The sequence below is a fragment of the Apium graveolens genome, chromosome 9 (genome assembly GCF_009905375.1).
Source record: "Apium graveolens cultivar Ventura chromosome 9, ASM990537v1, whole genome shotgun sequence".
NCBI lineage: Eukaryota > Viridiplantae > Streptophyta > Magnoliopsida > Apiales > Apiaceae > Apium > Apium graveolens.
In genome coordinates this window covers 35,667,927-35,681,381 of record NC_133655.1, presented here as the reverse complement: position 1 = coordinate 35,681,381, position 13,455 = coordinate 35,667,927, and the positions used below count along the sequence as shown (strand labels likewise).

The window sequence follows — 13,455 nt, the reverse complement described above, 5'->3', positions numbered from 1 at the left end:
ATTTGCCAACCCCTTCAAATGGGATTGTTGTCTTCTATTTATACTAAGTCTCAAATGGGTTTTTTCTTTACAAATTGGGCCTTCTTGGGCTTTACATAATGTATTACAACTATTCTAACTATAACTCCTTTGGGCCGCCTTGTCTTGGTCCAACATTTGTCCCCCTCCTTGTTTTGCGCAATATCTTTAGATTTGCGTTTTCCTGCTTTTTCGCCTTTGCGTTTTGGATCTCGAGATTTTTGTTTTGATACCTGAATAAAGTTAGTGTCTGGACAGGATGATAAAATGCAAGGGAATAATAGGGAAAAGACGAACAAACAAAACAAAAAAGGAATAAGAAATAACTGTAAATTCGGGATATTAGTCAACCGTGTGTGCCTGAAGGAAGGAAAGAATTAAATGCAAAGCTTTCTTGTCTTGTTGTTGTTTTCTTTCTCTCTCTTCTCTTTCCCCCCCTCTTCTCTTTTTTTTTGAAGACATATATATCCGTTCATGTGCGTTTTTGAATTTGTTTTCTCAGGTTTCTTTGCAGATTGGCGGGCTAACCTCTTCGACTTCCTCTCCAGGTATCTAAAAGGAGTTTGTTGTGCATCCTTGGCTCGCATTGTAAGTTATCCACTCTCTCTCTCTTCTTTTTCCTTTTTATCTGCGGGTCGGTCGTGTCTATCTGTAGTTTACCAATTTATAATGGTCGACTTTCCTTCGTCGTCGTCGTCGCATAGTGCCTCCAATCGGGACCCCGGGAAGCGACCATTAGAGGAGGGTGACGAGGAGTCTGTTTTGAACCTGGATAATCTAGAGATCCTGGATCTAGGCCAGTGTGGATCCTTTGATTTCTTAGGGAGCGATGAGTTTTTGAAAGGGATGCCTACAGGTCCTTTACATTCTCCACCCCTAAGCCCTCGTACCCTGGAACTCAGAAACAGAACGGTCGAGGAAAGTCTTCGGTTAGGTAGGATCGAATTTGAGGGCAAGCCTAGTCTAAATTATCTTAGTTACTATATCACCGTCGACCCACCCGTGAGTAAGTTGGAGAGTTACATGGACTTATCTAACAGTTATCGGTATCGAGTGCCGACAGCAGATGAGAGGGTTTGGATGATGCCCGAGTTCGGGATGCATGGGGTTGCGATGATTATGTTTCAGTTTGGCCTTCGTTTGCCGATGCATCCTTTCTTCCTGACGATGTATGAGGCTATCGGTTGTGGCCTAAGGCAGCTGACACCGAATTTTATTGCTCAGTTAAGTGGTTTTGTGGCGTTGTGCTGTGATAAGGGTCGATCGCCGACTCTGAAATTATTTTTCTCTATTTATGGTGTGCGGTACTATGACGGTCAAGTATATTTCGACTCCCGACATCGAAGGATGAAGATTGTTAGCGTTAGATCATCGAACTCCGGTTACCACTCCCAATGGCTGTTCGTTGGGGGTCCTGATTTGGAATTTGTAAAGTCGTGCGGGAAAGTTAGTCAGGGCACGATTGATTATTTAAATAACATGGAGAAGCATGATACTGCCTACCTCGATGAGTTTCATGGGTCGAGGACGTGGTATACACATTTAGATTTGAAGGACTCTGGTTTTTTAGAGATGCACGATTGTAAGGGGGATGTTTTATTTGTTATTGCCCTTATTTTGTTTATGTACTTAGTTTTTGCACTTGTCATCGTTGACTCTTGTTTATTTTATTTTCGTTTGTGCCTATATATAGGGTGGCTGACTTGTTGGTTTGTGTGTTGTTTTTTTTTTGCGTTTATAGTGGGAGGCGCTTCACTTAAAAAGATTTTAGACGGCGGGATTCGAGGAGGAATGGATAAGGCAATGATGTTGTTGTTGCAACGTACCATGAGGAAGCCTGCTGATGCGGCCAGGCCTGGACCGTCGGGGGTTCCTCATTCAGTTTCAATTGAGTTGCTCGATGATCAGGGAAACAAGGTGGTTGAAGACAATGAGAGGGTTGTTTCAGACCTCGTCCGCGTGGAAGGTAATCCTCGAAAGCGGCTTCGGAGGGAAGATGATGAGGTAGTTGTTGGTGGCCGGGAGGCCAAAGTCGAGGGAGCGAACAGAACTGTGACCATTGCTGGGACAAGGGTTTATATGGGAAAAACTGTCGACCCTCGTTCGAAGAAAGAGGTGGTGAGGGTCGAGATTCAGCCCACGGAGCGATGGACGGGTGGATCCACCGTGCCCTTGAGAGCACTTAATCTTTTTAACCTACCTCAGGATTCAGTTGCTTATGATGGGCGGAAGCGCGAGGATCTTGTTGACCGATGTAAGAGTCGGGCTGGGCGGGTATGTGCATTCCCTTCTCTCTCTTTTCTATGTGCATGTATTTTTGTCTTCATGTTCAATCATAGTCATTCATTCCCCCCACTTCTCTCTCTCTCTTTTTTTGTAGTTTCTTTCCGATTTTATGCATATATTAGAGGATTACAAGGCTGATGTTGATGGTGAGGCTTGTTCTAAGCTTGAAGCTGAGGTTGCTGCCCTGAAGGGGGAAAAGAAGAAAATCGTGGTGGGTTTTACGGAATTCGAGCATAGGGTGGCTGATTTGTCTAAGGAAAATTCTGCATTGTCAAAGAAGGTTGCTGAGATGGAGGTTGCTGATCAGGTATCGAGTGGGAGGGTGCGAGAACTCGAAGATCGACTTCTCGAGGTGGAAAGGGAGCTTGATGAGGAGAAAAGCAAGCGTTAAGGCTTGGATAGACAGGTCGAAGGAATGGATAGCTCTTACAAGTTGATAGTGAAGGAAAATGAAGACTTGAAAAAAGAAGTAGAGAAAGTTGTTGAAGATATCGTTGATGCTCTGGGCGACGGTTACGGACGATGTCTCCGAAGGATGGAAGAGGCTGGTTTTGCCATCGAGGGTCATGCCTTCGATGATTATCTTCGTGACCTAGCGTCGAAGGGTGATAATGCATGAAGGCGGGGTATGCCCTGTGATTTTTTGTAACTGGATTTGAATGTTTTTATGTGTTTAAGAATTTTATTGATAACACCGGATGATGAATTTGTAGCAAGTTTCAGATACGCGATCCATGGTTTAAGTTTATTTCCATGTTGTAAGCAGTTGCATATTGGCTGGTTTTATCATCTACTTGTCTCGAGTTTGAAATATTAAGCCGTTTATCAAGTTTGTGGTTGAGTGTTTACATTATGAGAGAGATTTTATTGCCCGGCTCGTCGACGTGATGAGGCTGTATAAATATTTGCCTAGAGATGAATGATTTTCGAGTCTCCGATTGTTTTTTTTTCGATTGTTTTTTTTTTTGGAATGTCTACGTCGATGAAAGTTTTCGAAGGTTATCCTTTTATTTTTGCTGATTACGTAAGGAACGAAGAAAGCGAAAGTCTATGTTCTTTACTTGGACCAAATTAAAGAAATTTGTTCATCATAACTTAATCACCCCTCGGTGGGGGCCTCAAAACGACCCTCATTGCATCGAGGGTTTGTCTTTGATATGGCATTTACTGCCTCAAGATAACAGGTTACAACTGAGATCAAATTACTGATAGAACTTTTTGAGATGAATCCCATTCCAGGCATTCTTGATGGGTTTCCCGTCGAGGTGAGCAAGCTCATAGGTCCCCGCACTTACAAGTCTCGAGATCCGATAAGGGCCTTCCCATGCTGGTTTGAATTTTCCTGAGACAGTGGGTTTTGATGCCGCGGAATCCCTTAAGACGAGGTCATTGACCTTGAAGTCTTTGGGTTTGACTTTTTTGTTGAAGTACCTTGCAGTTTTTTCTTGCTGGGCGATCATTCGCATTCGGGCTTCTTCCATTGTTTCTTCTAACAGATCATTGTGAAGGCGAAGACCCTCGAGAGATAGAGCAGGATCGAATACATCGACCCGTGGTGAGGTGAGACTTACCTCAACAGGTATGACAGCATCGACTCCGTATGCAAGTCGAAAAGGAGTTTCGCCCGTCGCACTTCGGGGAGTCGTCCTATACGACCACAACACATTCGGGAGTTCATCGACCCAACATCGGGGTATTTCTTCAATTCTTTTCTTCAAGCCTTGTAGGATGGTTCTATTTGTTACTTCTGCTAGTCCATTTGCTTGGGGGTATGCTACAGATGCTTTGATATGCTGGACTTTTAATTCAAGCAGGGTTTCCTCAAACTGTTTCCCAACAAACTGAGTGCCATTATCAGAGACTAAGATTCTGGGGATCCCAAAGCGAAAGACAATGTATTCCATAAAGAATTCTATCATCTCTTTTTCTCGAATTTTAGCAAGGGGCTTTGCTTTGACCCATTTGGTTGCGTAATCCACGGCGACTACGATGTATTGGCACTGATTTTTGGATTTTGGAAAGGGACCCACAATATCTATTCCCCATTGGAAAAAGGGGCACGGGCTGAGAATAGAGTTTAGCTCAGTCGTGGGTCGACGATTTACATTTCCATGAAGCTGACATGCTTGACATTTCTTGACTTAATCTTCACAATCTTTCCGAATTGTAGGCCAGAACAGGCCTTATCGGATAATTTTGAGGGCTAATATTTTCCCTTCTAGGTGTTCACCACAGATTCCCATGTGTATTTCTATGATCGCTTGGAGGGCATCTTCTGGAGACAAGCAACGGAGTAGAGGCTCAGAGAGGGCATGTCGATATAACTCTGAACCCACAACACAGTAGTTCCTGGCTTTGAACATAAGAGTGCGGGCTTCGGACTTGTGCTTAGGCAACTTGTTGTCAATAATGTACTCGAGGAAGGGTTGGCGCCAGTCGAGCCTAGCCTGGATTTGATTGACTGATACTTCGTCGATGGAGGGGGTCTCCAAAATGTCGACGTATGTTGGGCTGAGATTAGTAGGGAGGTTGGAAGAGGCTAGTTTGGCTAGAGAGTCGGCCCACTGGTTCTCCTCCCTGTCGACGTTTGACATTTTCCATGAAGGGAATTTGCTAAGAAGCTCTTGTGTTCTTGTTAAATATCGGGCCATCCTTTCATTATGTGTCTTAAATTCGCCACTTATCTGTTTGGAAACCAACTGAGAATCCCCAAATATGTCAATGACCTCTGCTTCAAGATCGGATGCGAGCTTTAGCCCGACGATGAGTGCCTCGTACTCGGCCACATTGTTTATGGCGGAGAACCCGAACTTGAGAGCCTGTTGGATTAGTATGACCCCTGCTCCTCCAGAGTTGGATGTCGAGGAACCATCAATGAACAGAAGCCACGGGCGAGACTGATCATCTTCAGGTTTGTGTGTCTTGGATTTGAACTGGCATTCGGCGACGAAATCTGAGAGAACTTGGGCCTTGATCGCCGTTCGAGGTTTATACTCGATGTAGAACTGGCTTAACTCGATGGTCCAAGCAGCGAGCCTGCCTGTAATGTCGGGCTTGTGCAGGATTCTTTTCAGAGGAAGATTGGTCAGAACATGGATTTCTCTTGCTTGAAAATAGTGACGTAGCTTACGACTCGCGACAATGAGAGTGTATACGAGTTTCTCGACTTGAGGGTATCTTGTTTCCGCGTCTCGGAGTGAGTGACTGATGTAATACACAGGGACATCTTTTCCCTCATCGACACGGACCAATACTGCCACGACAGTTTCGTCGGAAGCTGAGAAATATACTCGTAGCGGCTCGCCTGTTAAAGGTCATGTTAAAACTGGAGGATTTGTCAAAAACATCTTTAACTCCGTGAAATTTCTCTCACAGTCTTCGTTTCATTCAAATTGTGATGATCTGGAAGCTTTTTTCATTGCAGAGAAAAATGGGAGGCGCCTCTTCGAAGATTGAGGAATGAACCTTCGAAGAGCAGCTATACACCTTGTGAGCTTTTGTAAGTCTTTAATGGATCTTGGTTTGCTCATTTCTAGAATAGCTTTTGTCTGAGCTGGATCGGCCTCGATGCCTTTCTGGGTAATCAGGAACCCCAAAAATTTACCTGCAGTAAGGCCGAATGAACACTTTGTAGGGTTTAGTCGCATGTTATTTGCCCTTGCGTTGGTGAACGTTTCTCGAAGGTCTGTCACATGGTCGAAGGCAACTTTTGACTTTGTGATCATGTCATCGACGTATATTAGCATGTTTCTTCCTATCTGCGAGGAGAATATTTTATCCATCGTCTGCTGAAAAGTAGCGCCCGCATTGATTAACCCGAAGGACATTACTTTGTAACCAAATACCCCCCTGTGAGTGATGAAAGCGGTTTTTTGCCAGTCATGGGAATCCATTTTAATTTGATTATATCCCGAAAAGGCGTCCATAAAGGACAGGAGTTCATTTCCCGCTGTGGCGTCAATGAGTTGGTCGATGTTGGGCAAAGGGTAAAAATCTTTGGGGCATGCCCTATTCACTCTGAGTAATCAATGCACATTCTCCACTTCCCATTGCTCTTCTTAACCAGAACCACGTTTGATATCCATGTGGGGAATTGCACGGGCTCGATGAAGCCGGCGTCGAGGAGTCTGTCGACCTCTTGGTCGATGGCTGCTCTTTTCTCGGCCGAGAATATGCGTTGTTTCTGTCGCACAGGCCTGGTGTCCCTACTGATGTGCAGCGATTGTCGAGCAATGGTCTCTGGGATGCCAGGCATGTCCGTTGGGGCCCAAGCAAAAATATCGGAGAATTCCCGGATGAGGTTCGTGATTTCTTTTTTGAGATCTGATGAGAGATTCTTTCCAATTCTTGTTGTTTTATCAGGGTTTCCTTCAAATACTTCTATATCTTCTGTTTCCTCGAGAGGGGAGCATGAATTGCTTGTGGATGTGTCGATCAATTCTCTTGGGTCGATGTCAAGTACCTGATTGACTTCTAACTCTTCCTCTGTCTTTTTTCTTGGAGAAACTGTGGTTAGGTAGCATTGTCTTGCTGTTACCTGATCACCAATCATTTCTCCCACGCCGAAATCTGTGGGAAATTTCATTTTTAAGTGGGAGATAGATGTTATAGCTCGGAGTGCGGTGATCGTTGTTCGTCCCAAAATAGCGTTGAAGCTTGAGGAAGCACTAATCACATGGAATTTGACCATTTTCCAAATCTGACAGGGTGGGGAACCGAAAAGTACTGGCATGTTGATGGTTCCTACCACGTGAACCTCATTACCTGTAAACCCGTGTAACGGGGTTCGGGAGTTCTCGAGTCTTCGATCTCCTATGTCCATTCGGGAAAAAGCGTGATGATATAACACGTCGACAGAGCTACCATTATCGACCAACATTTTCTTAACCGTGTTGTTTCCCACACGTGTTGTGATGACGAGAGCATCTTGATGGCCTTCGATGAGACCGGGATGATATTCATCATCAGAGAAAGAGATGACTGGGGAGGGATTCGCTCGAGGGCGTTTAGCTGCCGAGGGATTGACATTAAAGACTTCTCGAGCATAAATCTTGCGAGAGTTGTGGGAGAGACCTCTGGCGGCTACACCACCAAAAATAACATCGATTACACGATCGTCTTCGCCTCAATGGTGACGTCTGGGTTCATCATCGTGCTGCACATAATGGACTAGTTGTCCTCGACGAATTTTTCCTTCGATGAGGTTGCTAAGCTGAAAATATTGCTCTGTTGTATGGCCAGAGTCTTCATGATATTCACAATATCTGGAGCTTGGGGGTCTTCCTGGTTTCATGGGTCTTGGAGGGCGATAATCCGGTTCTATTTTTAACACCGCCAAAATTGTCGTTTTTTCGGTGTTGAGTTTAGTGAACTCTTTTTCAGATCGATTATGGGACTGCCAATCTCTTTCCCTTCTATCCCTCGGGGGAAGGTCCGAAGTACGTGGCGGGGGAGACCTACGGCGCTCTCGGCGCCTTTCCCTCGCGGGGATCGTGGACTGTAGCTTCGGCGTCGTTCGTATTTTGATGACCTCCGTGGAGATTGTATACAGCTTACCGCTTCTTGAAGCATCATGCGGTGTTCTATAATCTGGAACGCGGCCTGTAAGGTTTTTGGCCTTTTTTTAAAGATCTCTTCTAAAAGAAGGCCATGCCTAGACTTATCGATGCCGGCTGTCAGGAAATTGACAGCCATCTGTTCTATTAAGTCTAGAATTTCTGTTATCTCTTCTCTGAACCTGGTTAGGAAACTTCTGAGACTTTCGCCAGAGCGTTGGTGCATTGTCATCAAGGATGCTGTAACTTTGATTCCTTTGTAGTTGCTGGAAAACCGGGCCTGAAACTTGCTTTTCAGAGTTGTCCACGAGTCGATTGACCGAGGTGCCAAGTTACTGTACCATCGGAGAGCCGTGCCTTGGAGGCAAGTGGAGAAGAACTGACACCTATCGATCTCCGAGTGGCCGAAGAAAGCCATGCGACCATCAAATGTGTTTAGAAATGCTAACGGGTCCGAGGATCCGTCAAAATGATCGAGAGCAGGCGTCTTCAATGTCCTGTCGATGCGCGCCTTCTCAAGCACTAATGATAGGGGGCTCTCGGAAACGGTTTCAAACCCTTCCTGATTTCTCATCAAGGTACGCATCTGGGCGATTTCCTCCTGCATTTTAGCGAACTCCTCGTGAGATATAGATTCTGTGGATTCTATCTGACGCGAGACATCGGCAGATGACACTGTCCTCTGTCGACGTTCGCGTGGTTGCAAATATGTCGACTCTGCCGACGGTTCATATTCGTACTCAGCATCATCCTTGTCATAAAATTCATCGTCTTGTCCTTCAATTTGAACTGTGGTTTGTTGGAGCTCTCGACGAAGACGGTGAATCTCGCGTTTTCGCTCAAGTTTAGCCTGCAATCTCTGAGCTTCGTGTTCTAGAAACTCGAGTTCTTCATCTGAATCAAGTGAGTCTTCTGGATTTTCTTGGTTTTGGGCTTTTAGCCTTTCTTTCTTTTCCAAATGCAATCGCATGTCGCTCGAGAGGACTTTCTTTCCTTTAGATGTTTGAACTCTAAAACGCTGATCTGACATAGTTTTTCTTTTTCTGTCCCTTTGGAGTGAGTCTTTCAAGCCCGGAAATTGGTCTTCTGGAGGAGCCTCAGGTGGAGGGAACAAACACTTCGGCTTCAATGCCGGTTGTTTAGGAAGCTCGCGATCGCCGCGGGTCGAGGGGTCGGCGGCAACTTCTGCCGTCAACTCCTTTACCTGAGTTGGTTCGGCGGTTCACGGATCAAGCTCTTCTACAATCATCTTCTGGTTGGATCTTGTTAAAGCAAAGCTCCTTCTAGCGCCAAATGATGTTCCAATAATATTATTATTATTATTAGACTATAGTTTTTAGGAGATGATCTTCTTTGCTTAATTTGTCAACCCATTCAAATGGGATTGTTGTCTTCTATTTATACTAAGTCCCAAATGGGCTTTTTTCCTTATAAATTGGGCCTTCTTGGGCTTTCCATAATGTATTACAACTATTCTAACTATAATTCTTTTGGGCCGCCTTGTCTTGGTCAAACACTATCTAACTAATGTGAAACCTACATTCTGAGAAACCTTTAAATTGCAAGAATACGCAAAGGTATTTCTTGAAAAGGGTTTATTGAAAATTTGATCCAATGTTAGTACATACAAGTCCTACAAAATAAATCTTTTATCGACCCACCAATGCATAGTTGCATCCATTATAAAAATAAATAGTTCATCCATTAATAACCAATGCTCCATTTGATTAAAGGAATGGAATGCAGGTAATTAACTTAAATAAAAAATTTTAAAATTAAATTTCAATTCAGCAGTACTAGGAAAAAATACATGTTAGACATTGAATAAGATTTTATTTGTTTGACTAAAAACATGAATAGTATCAAATTGCTGATATATCATTCCCATTATAATACAAATTATTATACCTCGATTACATTATTCAAACAAATACAACTCTTAAGAATCCCAACAACTGTCAAATGAGCCATTACTGAGCAAGAATATCACATGTTAGATATAGAATAGGATTGTATTTGCTTGGCTGATTACATGGATAATATCAAATTACTTATATTTCATTCCCATTATAATACAAACTTTTGTAGATTGACTACATTATTCAAACCAAATATGACTCTATCAATTATATTTTAACACTAATACCTAGAATTCACAGCCCTATATATACGGTTCCTTGCTATTCGTTAGTATAAGAAAAAAGAATAAAAGAACAAATTCCTAGCAACTATCAGGTGATCTATCTCAATACAACTATTTGTGATGTTCATATTTGAAGTATAAATAAATATTAATTATCTTACTTTCATTCAAATGCAAATATGGAGCCATATATACTGTTGAAAGATTTGAGTACCAGCAACGGAAAAAGCTTAATCAAGGTTCGGGTCTCAAGGGAGTAGGAAGGCAGAAGATCAGGATCTCAACATGTCACAAGCAAGACTTATATTATCATAGATGAAGAGGTCCGTTTCTTTGTTTAACTATTTATTTCTCACAATACTGAGCTGATAAAAATTATAAATGCCTGAAATAAACCAGGGAACTCAAGTCCAGGCAGGACCATTACAGTTCGGAATGATAGCAAATTTCAATAAAAAGTTAAAACTCGGAAGTGTCTACATGATTTTGGACTACAATGTAGAACCTGCACCCGAAAGCTATAGACCCGTGCCGGGAGAATACATAGTCAAGTTTCACCGCAAAACAATTGTTACGAAAATTGATGATGTGGTTGACATACCTAGGTTCAAATTTGAGATGAGAACGTTTCAGGAAGCACGAGCGGGGCTAGGAAATGTTGTAAATCATGGGTAATTACAAATATTCATACATACTAACCTTCTTTTTATGTTTTTATTCAAATCTGGGTTAAAACCATACTAACATGTATAATATTTGTTAGATGTTGTTGGTAAGTTGACAGAGATTACACAAATACAAACTTCAACTGGTTGAAGACAATTTATAGATATTGTACTTGCAGACCAGAGGTATTTTGTAACATATTTTTCCTATAATTGGTCTTGATAATTACAATCTGCATATAGTTTCTAATAGTGATTTTACTATTTTTGCACAAGGAACGACACAATAAAAATCTCGTTGTGGGAGAATCAGGCATACAATTTTATCAGCTACGAAATCGAATATAAAAGGCCAAATGTGTTTGTTATTGTAACGAGTACCTCGACTAGAACTGTTAGAGGTACATTTTTTAACAATATAGGATTTGTATTATTCATGATTGACATGGTTCTTAACCCTATCTTTTGGCATTTTTCAGGAGAAATTGTATTATGGTCAAGTAATTCGACCCAATACTTTTTCAATATTGAACACTCTGCTATTGGGGAACTGCATGACAATCCTAATATAAAAGATAACAAAATACCGGTTGTTGCACCGTTTATCAAAAACCCAACACATATAGTACCACCAGATATTGACTTTGTTACAATAGAGCAACTATTCGATGCACAATTATCGGATGGAGAAAGCGTAAGACTAAACTATTCTTAAATTCATTATTTATACCTAAATATTTTTTTTATAACGAGACTTCCATTTTCCAACATACATACTGTTATGTTTTATGTTGAAGCAACTGTGAGTGCGATAATTCCAGATTATGGATGGTACTACATTGCGTGCAATAAGTGCATAAAAAAAATGAAAGAAGTGCAAAAATGCAACAACTGTAAGCATGAAACTAAACTAATTCCTAAATATAAAGTAATACTAGTGGTTCAGGATTCAACTTCGGCTACTACCTTCGTATTATTCGATAGACTGGTCATGAAGTTAATTAATGTCTCCGCACAGCATATACTTGATAATGACCAGGTATTGATCTACTCTTTAAATATAAATGCTTTACATAAGCTATTTTATATAAACTCTTTATTGATAATCTCTTTATGTTTTTGAAACAGAATGCAAGTCCAGATATTATCCCTCCAGTTTTGAATAATATATTGGGGAAGACTTACAAATTTAAGCTGAAACTTTCATCCTACAAAACTGTGAATAAGCGAGAAGACTACACAGTTGCTGATATACAAGAGTTGGATACTACAACTACTGTAGAAAATAAGAGAAAGCTATTTGATGATGAGCAGAAATTAGAAGATAAATCACCAGCACTGGTCAATTCAGACTCAGGAGTAACTCAGAATGATACTAATGACCAGACAAATAACGGTGATCAAAGCCCCCAAAAGATACCTGATATGAAGAAAAAATATGGAAAGCAGCATAACAAACGTCAGAAATAATATTATTAAGATATTTTTCACTTATTTATGCTTTGTTCGGAACAATACGTACTAATTAAGAAATTAGTATTATTTATATTCTTACCAGTGGTAGATTTAGTAGGATTTAATATTTGGAATTTTATCAAACTATGATATTTAAAGTAATGGTTCATTCAGTTTTTTGAACCTGATACATTTTAATTATACTTCCAAGTTTTAACTTTTTATTGAAATCTGCTATCATTCTGAAAATGGTCATGTATGGACTTGAGTTCCCTGGTTTATTTCAGGTATTTATCTAACTCACGCATATGTCTCTGTTTTCACTCTATGCACAAGTAACACATGGAGCATTGGGTTTCATTAACTATTTAGAAATTTCAGATGATGGCTGATAGCCTGATACAAAGACAAGCTTCTATAGACATAGGCACACATATTGATTTTTGTTAATTCTTTATTTGTTGTCGTGGTTACTAACAAGCTTGCAAGGTTGCGTAGCTAGGAAGACGAATGAGGAGTGACCAAAGGAAGTTCAACACTACATTTAGTAGTAAGCTTCATGTTTTAGTTTTATTGACGTTTTTCAAAAGATTCTATTATTATGTTAAGTTTTGGGATGTTTACTTGGAATACAATTATGAATTTATTTTAATCAAACATCCTTATTTTCGTCTTTCTTCAGTATAATATGTTTTAATTCAGTCGTAAGTTAGGTGTTTCACAGGTAAGTTTTATTCGGTGTCCTTAGCTTTTAGTTATCTCGCCTTCTCATTCATCGATCAGTCAATATGTCAATTTCAAGTATGAGAAAGTGTTTAATCATAATTATTTAAAGCATATCAACAGTAATGTCTGTGCTCTGATTTTCTTCAAATCTTAATCATGGTTGCATTTTGATCGCAGCATTATAAAATAGGTGTAGATTAGAACAATCGGCAGAACATGAGTATTTCTTACTTTACCCAGTGAATTTATATTTCAATAGTGTCACTCAGTTGGCTATTATCTGTACCAAGTATGTACTTAAACATATAGTTCTATTTTTTTATTAGCATACAAAGGGCTAATTAGGATGAATCTATGTAAATGTTATAAATTTCAGTGTAACTCATAATACTAAAGCAACAGGGCATTTACATCTTTCAGTTACATGGGCATGTTGCCTGGACCAATTCCGCCCTCAACCCATTTTTTATTTTCAGTTTTTTATATATTATTAAAATTACACATTTTATTTCACTTTTAAGTTTTAAAAATTAATTTAGATTAAGCATTTTAGTCTTACTACATAACTACAGTACCATCTTCATTTTTTCAAGATGCCATCCTGATC

General features: G+C 40.7%; 1 long non-coding RNA gene across 1 annotated transcript; it reads left to right on the top strand.

Moving 5' to 3' along the window:
* The first annotated feature begins 8,713 nt into the window (after positions 1-8,713).
* On the top strand, positions 8,714-11,410 carry LOC141686889 (uncharacterized). The gene is made up of 5 exons (XR_012560842.1): positions 8,714-10,325; positions 10,402-10,673; positions 10,766-10,853; positions 10,944-11,068; positions 11,147-11,410. It is a non-coding gene; the product is annotated as an uncharacterized LOC141686889 (long non-coding RNA).
* The last annotated feature ends 2,045 nt before the right edge of the window (positions 11,411-13,455 follow it).